Consider the following 12,323-nt stretch of genomic DNA (forward strand, 5'->3'; position numbering starts at 1 on the left):
GTGGAAAATACTTAAAAGACTCAAAACATCAATATATGAAAACTACAACGTTTGAAATGATAAGTACAATTGATGAGATGAACAGAAGATTACGCATTATAGAAGAAAAAGTAGTGGACTTACATAGCATTAGAAATTACCAAAATGAAGAGCCGAAAGAAAAAATGATGAAAGTAATGAATAACGTCATCAGTGAGCTGTGGGACCATTTCAAACACTCAGCTGAAGTCTCCAAGGTGGGATGGTGAGAAGATGTAAAGAATATTAGGAAATAATTTGATTTTTTTAAAAAAATTAGACACTGCATTTGTAAGCTCTAGAATTTTCATTTTGCTTTTTATATTTTTATTTATCTCTGCATTTTTTTTATATTTTCAAATTCTTGAGCATATTTATAATAACTAGGTTAAAATTGTCTGCTAATATTATTACTGTTGTTAAGTCTCTTTTTGTTGTTAAATTTTTCTCCTGGTAAATAGGGCATATTTTTCTTGCCTCTTTCAATCTTAACTAATAATTTATTGGATGTTAGATATTGTAAAATTACATATTTGCATGTTAAAAATGTGTTGCCTTCTTTTAAATAATATTGCAATTTACTTTGAAGTCAGTTAAGTAATTTGTGGATCAGTCTCATATTTTTGAGGCCTTTTATTTATTTATTTTTGCTTTGTGGTGGTTGTTCTAGAGATGTCTTTCCTCTAGTGTTACTTTATTCCAATTCTAAAGAAATCTCCTTCAGGAATCTATGTTGAATGCCCTGAGGTATGCCTACAAACTGTCTCCAATCTGGCTTGTTGTAACTTGTATATCCCCCATTCCTATGTAATCTCTGATAGGTGTTCAGCTTATACATGCTTGGTAATTCTTCACCAGTCTTATGAAATTTTGTGCTAGCCAGTGCAAATTAATATTCAGCAATAGACTCAAGGTGACTCCTACACAGATCCACGAAGCTCCTTTACTGTGTTTCTCTCTCCTCTTGTCATATTCTGTCCTACAAACACCAGCTACCTTAGCCTCTCCAAGCTCTTAACTGCTGTTATCCCATTTTAGCAAGACTGATGTGCTCTGCTTGGGAGCCCCCTTTCTGGGTCATGGTCCAGACTACGTCTCCAGGGAGAAATCTGGGAATATCATATTGCCCATCATGTTCCTTTTTTAAAAATCATGGATAACAGCCCTAAACTGTTTCCAATGTTTGAGAATTGTTCTTTCTTCTATTTTACAGTTTTCTAGTGGTTTGTGGTAGGAGGGCATGTTCAGGACTCTCATGTCCAAAAATAGAATTCTGAATTGCTTTTTAAGAACTTGCTTTTGAACAGAAAAAAATTAAAACTGCAATTTTCTGATAAATAGTGGCAGCTATAAAAATATCTGTTAATAGCTTATGAATAATCTTTTGAAAAATAAAATATACAATGACATATTCAAGTTTACCTGTGTCACTGTATTCCACATAATGAAATGCTCTGCTGACAGGGAGAAATGATAGTACTATTTTGCTTTTACTCTAAACAACCCTTTGTGATATCCTGATATTTCTAGGTCTCTTTCCCTCTCGTTTGGTGCTTTTAAGAATATATGCAATATAATATTCTCTTATTTCATATGTAGGTAAGAAAGGCGCATGGAGAAAGAGCCAATAAGGTAAAAACATAAATAAATAAAAGTCTTTGACAACCTGTTAACAACTAAACTTCAGGAAAACAAATGGGTCATAGCACCAGGACCATGGACAGCAATTCAAGCCGTCGATTCACTGGCACAAATATTAAGGCTCTGCCCCGAGCCATCTGCCCTATTACTCAGCTACCAATGATACATAAAAGAGGATTATGATAACTATAGTTTAATGTTTGCAGTTTTTCAAACACACACACACAAACACACATACACACACACAAAGGCAGGTGCCTGAATCCTGGAATCTGGACTTAAGGTAGAGAAGAACTCACAGAAATTTTTACTTGGCATAAAAATATGCATTTAGGCAGCCTAAGTTTTCTTTGCCTACAACTGGAGTTTAAGTGGCATGAGTTTTGTAAGTCTTGTAACTAAAAAAAGGGAAATTTTAGTTTTCTTTCTCACTTGCATTTTCATTTAGGACACTGGTTTTGAACCCTGGTTACACATGGAATCACTGTGAATTTAGAATCACCTGAGAATCATTTTAAATATCTTATGTCCTCTTAAAGATTCTGATTTAATTGAACTGTGTATATATATGTACACACACACACACACACACACACACATATATATATATATATATATATATAAGTCCCAAGGTTATTCTAAAAGCCATATAGGCGAGAGGCATTCAAATTGTGTTTCACAGATGAACAACACCGGCATCAACTGGGAGCTTTTCTGAAATGCAGACTCTCAGTCCCTGCCCCAGACCTATAGAATGAGAACCTACATTTTAACACCATTCCCAGGTGACTCATACGCACAATTAAGTTTTAAGACATTCTTTAGTTGACAAAGACATATTTCTCACCTTCAAAGAATTCTGAAAGTAAACAGTAGAGCATTTACACCTGTGACAACCCCAAATTGGCCCTGGCATCAGAATCACAGGCTCTTTGTTATAAATACAGACTCCCAGGGTTCATTCCAACTGTGGCCAATCAACTCCTCCAAGCATGAAGTGTGGACATTTGTATGTTTATTACATCTTCCAGGTGGACATGTAATAGACAATTAGAGAAGTTTAAGAAATACAGTGAAATAAGGACATTTTTCAACATTTGCCTCTACCAAAAGTCCTAACCAATCAAAAGAATAAGTGATGTCATGAAGTCAGTAAGTAATGGTAGCTATATCATTCCCTTATGCAGAAATACAGGGGATTATGATTTTAAAATGATGTAAATTTCATAGTCTTTTGTTAAAATAATCTTAATGCTTTGGATATTTTCGCTATGGATGCAATAATGAAAAATACATGTGCCTGACCATTTAAAGGTTCTGTCAATTTAGAATTTTAGGCTATTTGTGTGCAGTGCAGGCATGGGGTGGGGAGAGTCTAACAGAGGCTGTTGAGGGAAATGGCAGTTTGACAAGAAACTGCGGAAGAAAACTGACAAATGTAGCAAGTGTCAGGATGGTGTAGTGCTGAGTAGGCTGTTTTGTAACAGAACAAAGAAAACATCTCAAAACTAGTTAAGTTAGTTATAAGACTTAACTAGGCCAAAAACTTAAAGAGTATTTATGAATACTTTTAACACTGTAGAGAGTGTCAAAAATTTATCACATGAGTAAATTTTAGGTGTCTGAGTCATGGAGTCTGAGAACATTCCTGGCTAAGTAAATAGAGGTAGATGAAAATACACCAAAATGGGTGACTTTTCTCTATACAAATATAACTTTATATAAAAGTTTTTAATGTTTCTTATTAAGCTATAAATTTTTACATGGCCAGAAATTACAAAAATCCTATTTAGTTATGTCTTCATATTCAGTGTATACAGACACAAAACATGAGATTTGGAATTAAGGACTCGTAAGATTGAATTCCAACAAAGTCACTTAATATGTCACATTTTCAGCCTGCTTACCAATTCTGAGGTCCAGTCTTCATCTCTAAAACTGAAATAACACTACTTCTCTAGTTAGGACAACCATATGTCTGATATCTTCTCTCACTTGTGGGCGACGATCTGCGGTTTATGGTTAAAACTTTAGCTAGAATCTCAAAACAAATGTAAAGGCCTCACAGCTTACTGGAGTTACACATCAGAGATAAATGTTATTGCCTTGATCCCTAAAACAATAAAAAATTTAGATCCTAGAGTCTGGTATGACAACACTCAAGTGAGGTCACAAAACATTAATTCCATGACACGTGGCATACTGTGAAAGACACGCAATTTTTGGTACATTACAGAAATATACAAAAAGAGCCAGGTTGTTCGATTTTAAGCTGCTAAGGCTTTATAGGTATTTTTTCATTTGTAGCATATTTTATGCTTGATATTATTAATTGATTCACTCAATCATTAGTTCAACAAATGCTTTTTGAGCCCATACTATATAGTGTCGGACACTCTACAGCATGTGAAAGATTCAATAGTCAGAAAGAGATTTAGGGGAGGAGCACAAACATCAAACGAACAAATAATCTAACACAATATGATGTCATAGAATAAAGACAATTTGATCTGTCATATGCTGCTACAGATTGTGGTACGTGTTGTGAAAAAAATAAATAGGTTACTAGCTTGAATAAACAGTAGTGTCACTTAAGATAGGACTGTTCCAGAAAATATTTCTGAGCCAGTAGCATTTGAATTCCCCTAATGTGAAGGGTGTAATATGTCAGTCATGAAAACAGGTGCTGAGAAAAGTATTTGCTGGGACTAGCAAATGCAAAACTCTAAAGACAGATAAATCTTGGGTGTATTTGACAAATGGAAAGAAGTGTAGAGAAGTTAGAATATAAAGAATAATTAGACAGACAGAAAATGGTGAGTCGAGGTTGGAGAATTCAGAGAAACCCAATATGCAGGACCATGTAAGCCATGGAAAGTTGTTTGAATTTTTATTTAGAACAACAGGAAGCCATAGAAGGGTTTCAAGTGGGAAGAGAGCAATATTTATAAAGCAGAAGACTAGACACATCACAAAGATCCATAAATAGGTGACTGGTTTAATTAATTATGTCATATACATAAAAGAGAGTGCTATGTAGCTATAAAAAGGAATGAGAAACAGCTCTGTATCGGCTATTAAGTGATACATAGTATACACCATCAAGTAAAATAGGAAGGTGGCAAAAAGTGTATACTGTATACTATCTTTAAAAAGGGCATAAATCACAAAAGCACACCCCTGCACACAAATATTCTTATATTGAAAATAGAGAATAAACCAAAACCTAATTTAAGGATTAGGTAACCTAGAAGGAGAAGAGAAGACTAGAGGGAAGGGAGACTTCCATGACTGCGCTTGATTTTATACTTTTGATTTTGGAATCACATAAATGCTCCTATAATCATACAAAAAAGCTATATGAAATGTAAGCAGAAATAAATCTTTAAGAAATAAAAGCCAAAAAAAGAAATAAATTGCATATCGGGGGCTAAACCACACAAACAGGCATTATATCAAGTAATTTTAAAATGCAGTAATTCTTACATATCCACTAGGATATAAGGTAAGGACAAAAACACTGTAGAGATCTCAAACTGTTTTTTCTAATCATGTTGTTATTCTGTAGCTAGTGTGTATGTACGTGTGTCTGTATTTGGCAAGCAAACCATTTGTACGCATATACATTGGATGCGTAAAAAGTACTTATACTACTGTTATTAGGATCCAAGGTTTTCACCCTAGAATATGTGGAAATGTAATATTTATGAAGTCAAATTAATACTGGAATCAAATTTGAATATCAACTCATGGTATATTTTTATCTTCACTTTTTTTCCAAGCTCTGTCCAATGAAAAAGTCTGGAAACACTGAACAACACAGTAGACATAAGCATCTCTAGTCTTAAAATAAGGTCTTTAAAAATCACATTCTTCTTAAAGAAGCCAGAGTGTTTGGAAAACTAGCTGCTTCCAGGTGTTGGACAAGAAATACGTAAGAAGAGCATAGATCTCAACAGAGAAAATTGGAAGGCTTTGAGTTACATCGACAAAGCCAATTTGAAGGAGCTCAGTATCGACAAAGCCAATTTGAAGGAGCTCAGTGGCTAAAAAGAAAAAAGAAAAAAGAAACAAAAAATATTTTGAACAGCTGTAATAATAACTGCAACAAATAAGTGTTTAAAATATTTTACATATCTTAAAATCTATGATTTCATAGTTATACCCAATAATAAAAAATACAATCACCATGAAAGGTGTTAAAAAACCAATTTGTTCTTCTAAAATCTGTAAATAAGGGGAAACATTTCTCATTTATCCTGAATTCCCTGTACAAACTCATCTCAGTATTAACAACTAGATGATGAAAGTGTTTCCCTTTGGACATTTTCAAGAAAGTAGGTGAAGAAAGAATGTGGAGTTAGAATATAAGCATTTGCAACCTTCAACAACAACAACAACAAATACAGATTCAGGCTACAAATATGAACAGTACCTACAATTCCTAATTGATTTATGGATGGAAACATTATGATGAATGCATCAAACTGATAACAATACCTTAACCTACTAACTGGTTTTAATGTCTCAAAAAGAATGATGCAATCAGAAATTACATTCCTTTTGAAGTGTTATGCTAGGAAATACAAACATCACCTATGAACTATTATTGCCACAATATAAGTGTGAAGGTTATCTAGTTCCTAATGTAACCACTAGGCTTCAGAAAATCACTAGGTCAGAGGAAAACTGTAAAAGGCACCATGTTCGAAGGCATGCAATTAGGACAATTCAGAAAGAGGTCTGCAGATTGAAGGACAGAAGCAAACTGAACAACAGATTGCAGATTGAACGGCAGCTCTCTTCAACGGATAAGTTGGAAGATAAAAGAAGAGAGAGGAAAGGGGAATATATAAATTAAAAAGAGATTTAAGAAATAAGCAGCCAAATACCTGTGTGAAACTTGCTTGAAACTATAAAATAATATTTTAAGGTTTTCAGAGAAAATTGAACATAATAGATATTTGTAGTTATAAACTTGTTAAGGAGTTTTTATCTTTCATCAATATATACTGAAGTATTTACCAATAAAGTAATATGATGTCTGGAATTCATTTGAGAGTATTTAAGAGTGTGTTTGGGGAGAAAGGCACATGAAGATATAGTTAGAGCAAATAATTATTCAGTCCAAATGATGGGTACATAGGGATTCATTGTATTAGTCTATCTTTAAACTTCTGAATGTTTAAAAATGTTTACAATTACATCGTGAAAGACAAAAAGACATAAGGAGCCTGGGAAGACCTTGCTTACCTTTGGAAAATTTTGAAGAGGGGCACAGGTGAAAGCAGGAAACTGGTTAGGTTACTGCAGTGACGCAGGAGAGCGAGCATGGAGGTTTAGACTACTGGGTGGAGTGGCAGTGAAGAGTTAAACTGAAGGGATTTGATCTATTTAGAGAAGGTAGAATCAACTGTACCTCTAATTGATTGGATTGGGGTTGAAGAAAAAAGAGTCATCTAGAATAGATGATGTCTAGAATTTCTGATGTCTAGGTCGATAGTGGTGCCTTCTACTGACACTGAGAAGACTGGGAAGTGAGGGATAGTCACATGAAAATTTGGGCTTAGAGGTAATCAGAAGTTCTGTTTGATCTTCCTTTTTATTTCTCCTATTATTTTCAGTTTGAGACATTTATTACACATCCAGATGAAGATAGAACACAAGGGAGAGATCAGTCCTAGATATACACATTAAGGAACCCCATCAACATATAGATAGTGTCTAACGGTATAGAAGTAGATAAGGACATCTAACAGAGAAGATAGAGACAAAGACACCCCAGGCAGAGCCCTAGAGGGACAGCAACTTTAGATGTCACCTGGAGCAGAAGAAGCAAAAAAACCCAGCCACCTGGGGTGTGGAATGAAAGGCAGAGATGCAGCCCAGTTTTCTGGTTTTAATTGTGTTATATTTTACAACTCATTTACCGAAGGTATTCTAATAACTAAGTAAATGAGTCCTGCCCTTTCACAACCCACCTGCAAAAGCAGTGCACCACAAAAGGTATCTACTTAATGATGCGAACATAAAACTCCAGATTACAAATGAAAACAAATCAAAATCAAAACAAAGAAGCCTCCTGGAATACGACCAGGCAATATTCATGCTTTGATAACTTGATAGAAAGGCTGAACATGACAGAACTAGTTCTCATTGGGGTATGTATTTATTTATATCCAGCTTACTTAAAGTCTAAGCCAACATATCTAAACACATTGAGCATTGAATTTCCCTTATATTTCCCTGAATTCAGTGAGAACTGATTAACCCATTTAGAAAGAGCTAAACCTATCTTTACATGTAGCTAATTATGTTCTAATGCATACATTCAGTAATGCCATGAGGCTGTCCATCTGCAAACTGCCAGAAATAAGCTGCCCAAATTCAGAGAACAATTTATTTTAAGGCTAAAAAATGACACTGATTTAAAGCTTGCATTTGCTGATTTGATAAACTGTAAGTTGAAACAATTACATTAATGTAGCACATCTTAATGCCTATGATTATTCTAAAAAGAAAACAAAAAGAAACAGAAAAAGTAATTGCCTTTAACTTTATGTGTTAACAGAATAACGATGATTTAAAAGTCAGTTGTGTTTCTTTTTTCTTTTTTTTAAACTACCTAAAAGTGCTGCCCTAGAATAAAGTGGGTGGAAAAGGATGTGTTAACCATTAATCTCACCTAAGTGAATGACAGTTTCCGGAACACTGTTTAAGGTAAGAGGTTTCAAGGATTGGGAACCAAAAGCCATTTTTTTAAGTGGTCCACTGCAGGCACCCTTTTACCAAAAAGTAGTAAAAATAGCAAATGAATAGGGTGATAGTTCAAAAGTTAAGATAGTCAACTGGTACAAATCATCCAAGTAGAAGGGAAGACTGCACTGAATTTAGGAGAGAATCATCAACGCAGAGTCTAGGAAACAGAGAGAGGCAAAAGACCATGAAGCAAGGCAGAGAACTAACTTTGAGAATTCTGAGCCTTTTCCAGGGGAATTCTTTGTCAGGAGGCCTACCTTGGTCCCTCAAGGGGCTGTGGAGAATCAGGCACTAATGATAAATCCATTGCCTCACAGCCAGGTTGGATCAATAGTTTCCTACTGCTCTTCCTTTTTATTCCCCCGTTATCTCCTTCAGTACCAGCCCTTTAGTATTTCCCTAATGTTTCCAAAGTGAAAGAATATATAGATGGCTTCATTTATCTCAATCTATACCACGATTTCGATCTTGACTTCATTAGAACATCCTTCTATTTGATACCACCACAATCAGCAGAAATGAGAGACACACTGTCTGTCCATAATTCACACAATAGCAAATCCTTGCTTAAAGTATTGGTTTTTGAAAACATGCTTGATTTTCTAAAAATAAATTTTAAATGAAAGTTTTTGACAATAGGTTAGATCCAATCTGAATCTGTTGGGTTCTATATTTTTAAATAATTCTGATAATTTTCTTTCTTTCTTTTCACAGAACTGCTGAGTGAGAATGAATCTGGGCCAGTCCTAAAATACAGGAGAGGGCAACCCTCAAAATTTCAAAAGCAGCACGTTTGTGCCGTTTCAGTTGGAGCAATGTTTCTAATAGGATGAATACAAAACAGAAAGGCGATTTTTAACAAATAAATGAAAATAAGACAAGTTTCTGGCTTCAGTTTAAGACAACAAAAATGTATCAGCATAAAACGACTCACCTTAAAATTCCCAAAAGAGAACACAATAATCAACAATTGTTCTTTGAAAAAACACCTCATGAGTTATAACAGTTCACAGTAAAAAAATAAATGACAGGTCCAAGGTACAAAATTACTTCACTTTGAATTTTCTGGCTCTAGTCAAGTTATTCTTGATATTTAATTATATCTTAATTACTGTAGCCTAGAATATTTTTAGATTGTGCAATAAATAATAATCCACGTCCTTGAGTGATATCTGGCAAGAAGACATATCAGATATTCATAAATCAGAGCCACTGCAGAGTTTCAAAAAAATAGGAAGGGAAATTTTTTGCTATTTTTAAGTATATTAATATTGTTAGGAGCTTCTTTGATGGTTGCCAAAGGGGTGCTGTATTTCCAGAACTTTCAGCCTTGAATAGAAGACCACTGGGTTACCTGGACTGATAGACTAAAGCTAAAACAATTCTTTTTAAAAAGGCTTCATGAACCTCATATGGAAGCTAAAAGCCCCTCAGAGTGCAGCTCCACAAACAGCCTGGTATTGTCAAATTGCAGGTAACCTGGCAAGGTTTTTAGTCCTCTAATGCTCTTTCCATACAAGGAACTGTGAAAGCAGAAGTTCTTGGAGGCATTAGAGGAGACCTTTCTCCTTTCGCTAAGCAACAATTTATTTTGCTTCATACAGTGGTCCAAGCATTGCCACTTTACTCCCATTGCAGCTTTTTCTATGCAACACTATTGCTTTTCGGATGCATCCATCTAAACAGTTCAAATCTCTACATTTCCGAGCAACAACTCTGGGAGGATTTTCCCCGTGATCTTTCCTTTCCCTGACACAATCTCCATTACAGTTTCCATTTCCAGGTTTGTTTTCAATATCATAGGAGAAGATGCTGCTGCGTTGGCCAACAGCTTTGCCTTTGGGGTTCTCTTCACTACTGTAAAAATCATTGCCCTTCTAACAATTATGGAGTGGAAAGCCTGTGAGAACACAGGCTTCGATGCACTGCATTTTTTTTTTCTGTTCTTTGTGTTGCATGAGTACCGAAAGATCAAAATGTAGTTTTATCTGCAAACCTATATTGGCTAAAAATCTGCATTGCTATAAAATTCTAGTTTTCCTTTTCTACTTTCATTTTACAATTACCTCAAAATTATACACATATATCAATTTAAAGTTCATTAAGAAGTATTTCTCCATAAAATTTCTTTAATTCAACAGCACACAGTTTAAAAAAAAAAAAAAAAAAAAACCTCAGGGGAAAAAAGGGGAAACAACTGAAATACCCATTCACAAGGGACTGGGTAATTAAACGCTGTCACACTCTTATATAAAAGAGTAGGCAATATGAAAATATAATGTGCTATATTTTCTTGTAATAAAAGGTTTTCAAGATATATCAACTAGAATAAACCCAGGTACAGGATAAACTGTATATTACACCACATATTATAGACGTAATTCTGTAGGTATCTATATACACATATGGTCTGGCATATGAATTAGAAGTATCTAAAAAGATAAGTTTAGTTATCTTTAAGAAATACATACGGGGAATATCAGTTACAGACAAATGGACATTTTTAATTTTTATTCATTCTGCCTGCCCTCTTTGATTTTGTTTCCCTTATTGATGCATTGATTCTATCAGCAATATACATTATTAAGAGAGTTTACCTGGGTCTTCCGAACATTCTGACACTCAGCTCAATTCCATGATTATTGAAAAATGGTGGTACATGCAGGATAGAAATATGAGATGGTAGAAAGAGGCTCCAGAATATTATATTTTAGTGAATATGTCACTTTATGACCTCATGTAAGTCACTCCTCTGCTCATTCTTCATTTGCCTCATCTATAAAGTGTGAGAAAATAGCTCCACCCACACTATATTTCAATTACCACTCAATGTTGTGATGGAAATAAAATAATCAGTGAAACTTCCTTGTGAATCTTGCAGGACTACAGTATACAGGTGTGAAGTACTCTGATGGAGACCATGTTCACTTTCACAGTACATATTAACTGAAAGTGACCTTCTTCCAGAAATTTTCTTTTGTTCTTACTTGATATATTTTATTGGAAAATTGTAAATTGTATTCCAGTAACATCTGAGTAGTAAGATGACCATGATCACAACAGTATATGCCTACTTTATAAAAATATTTTAAATTGCAAATTTTAGTAACAGGTACATAAATGAATAGTCTCTCTCTATATATACATAGATATATATAGATATGAGGTATGAGGTGATATCTCACTTGTATTTATGATATATACTCGATATATATACACACACACATTTTTTATTCATTCTCAAAATATATATATTTGAGATGGAGTCTCACTCTGTCATCCAGGCTGGAGTGCAGTGGCACAATCTCAGCTCATTGCAACCTCCACCTCCCACGTTCAAGTGATTCTCTTGTCTCAGCCTCCTGAGTAGCTGGGATTATAGGCACCTACCACCACAGTACAGCTAATTTTTGTATTTTTAGCAAAGACGGGGTTTCACCATGTAGGCCAGGCTGGTCTCAAACTCCCGCCCTCAAGTGATCCCCCCACCTTGGCATCTCAAAATGCTAGGATTACAGGTGTGAGCCACTGCTGCCAGCCTTGAATAGATTTAATATAGACTTTAACATTTTTAAATTAATATTTTTTAACATTGTAGTTAATAGATACATGACACTGTAATAAGTTCACTCCTCATAAATTTTTCCACTTACCTATTATAATAATAATAAATTTTGTCTTCTACTAAACACAAAGCATGGTCCAGGAACTGAATGGTGTTATGTTTGCTACTTATTTCTCACAATCACATTTTAGGTAATTATTATTAGAATCATTGTTTGAGTAAATATAAGGAAGCTAAAAGATGTTTATTTTCTTATCCTGAGTTACACAGTCAATAACTGAAGTTTGATTATAGCTCAAGTTTTTCTAAATGCGAAAGCTAATCAATTTTTTTTATCCTA

This window comes from Mandrillus leucophaeus, unplaced genomic scaffold, assembly GCF_000951045.1.
Source record: "Mandrillus leucophaeus isolate KB7577 unplaced genomic scaffold, Mleu.le_1.0 Scaffold715, whole genome shotgun sequence".
Lineage (NCBI taxonomy): Eukaryota > Metazoa > Chordata > Mammalia > Primates > Cercopithecidae > Mandrillus > Mandrillus leucophaeus.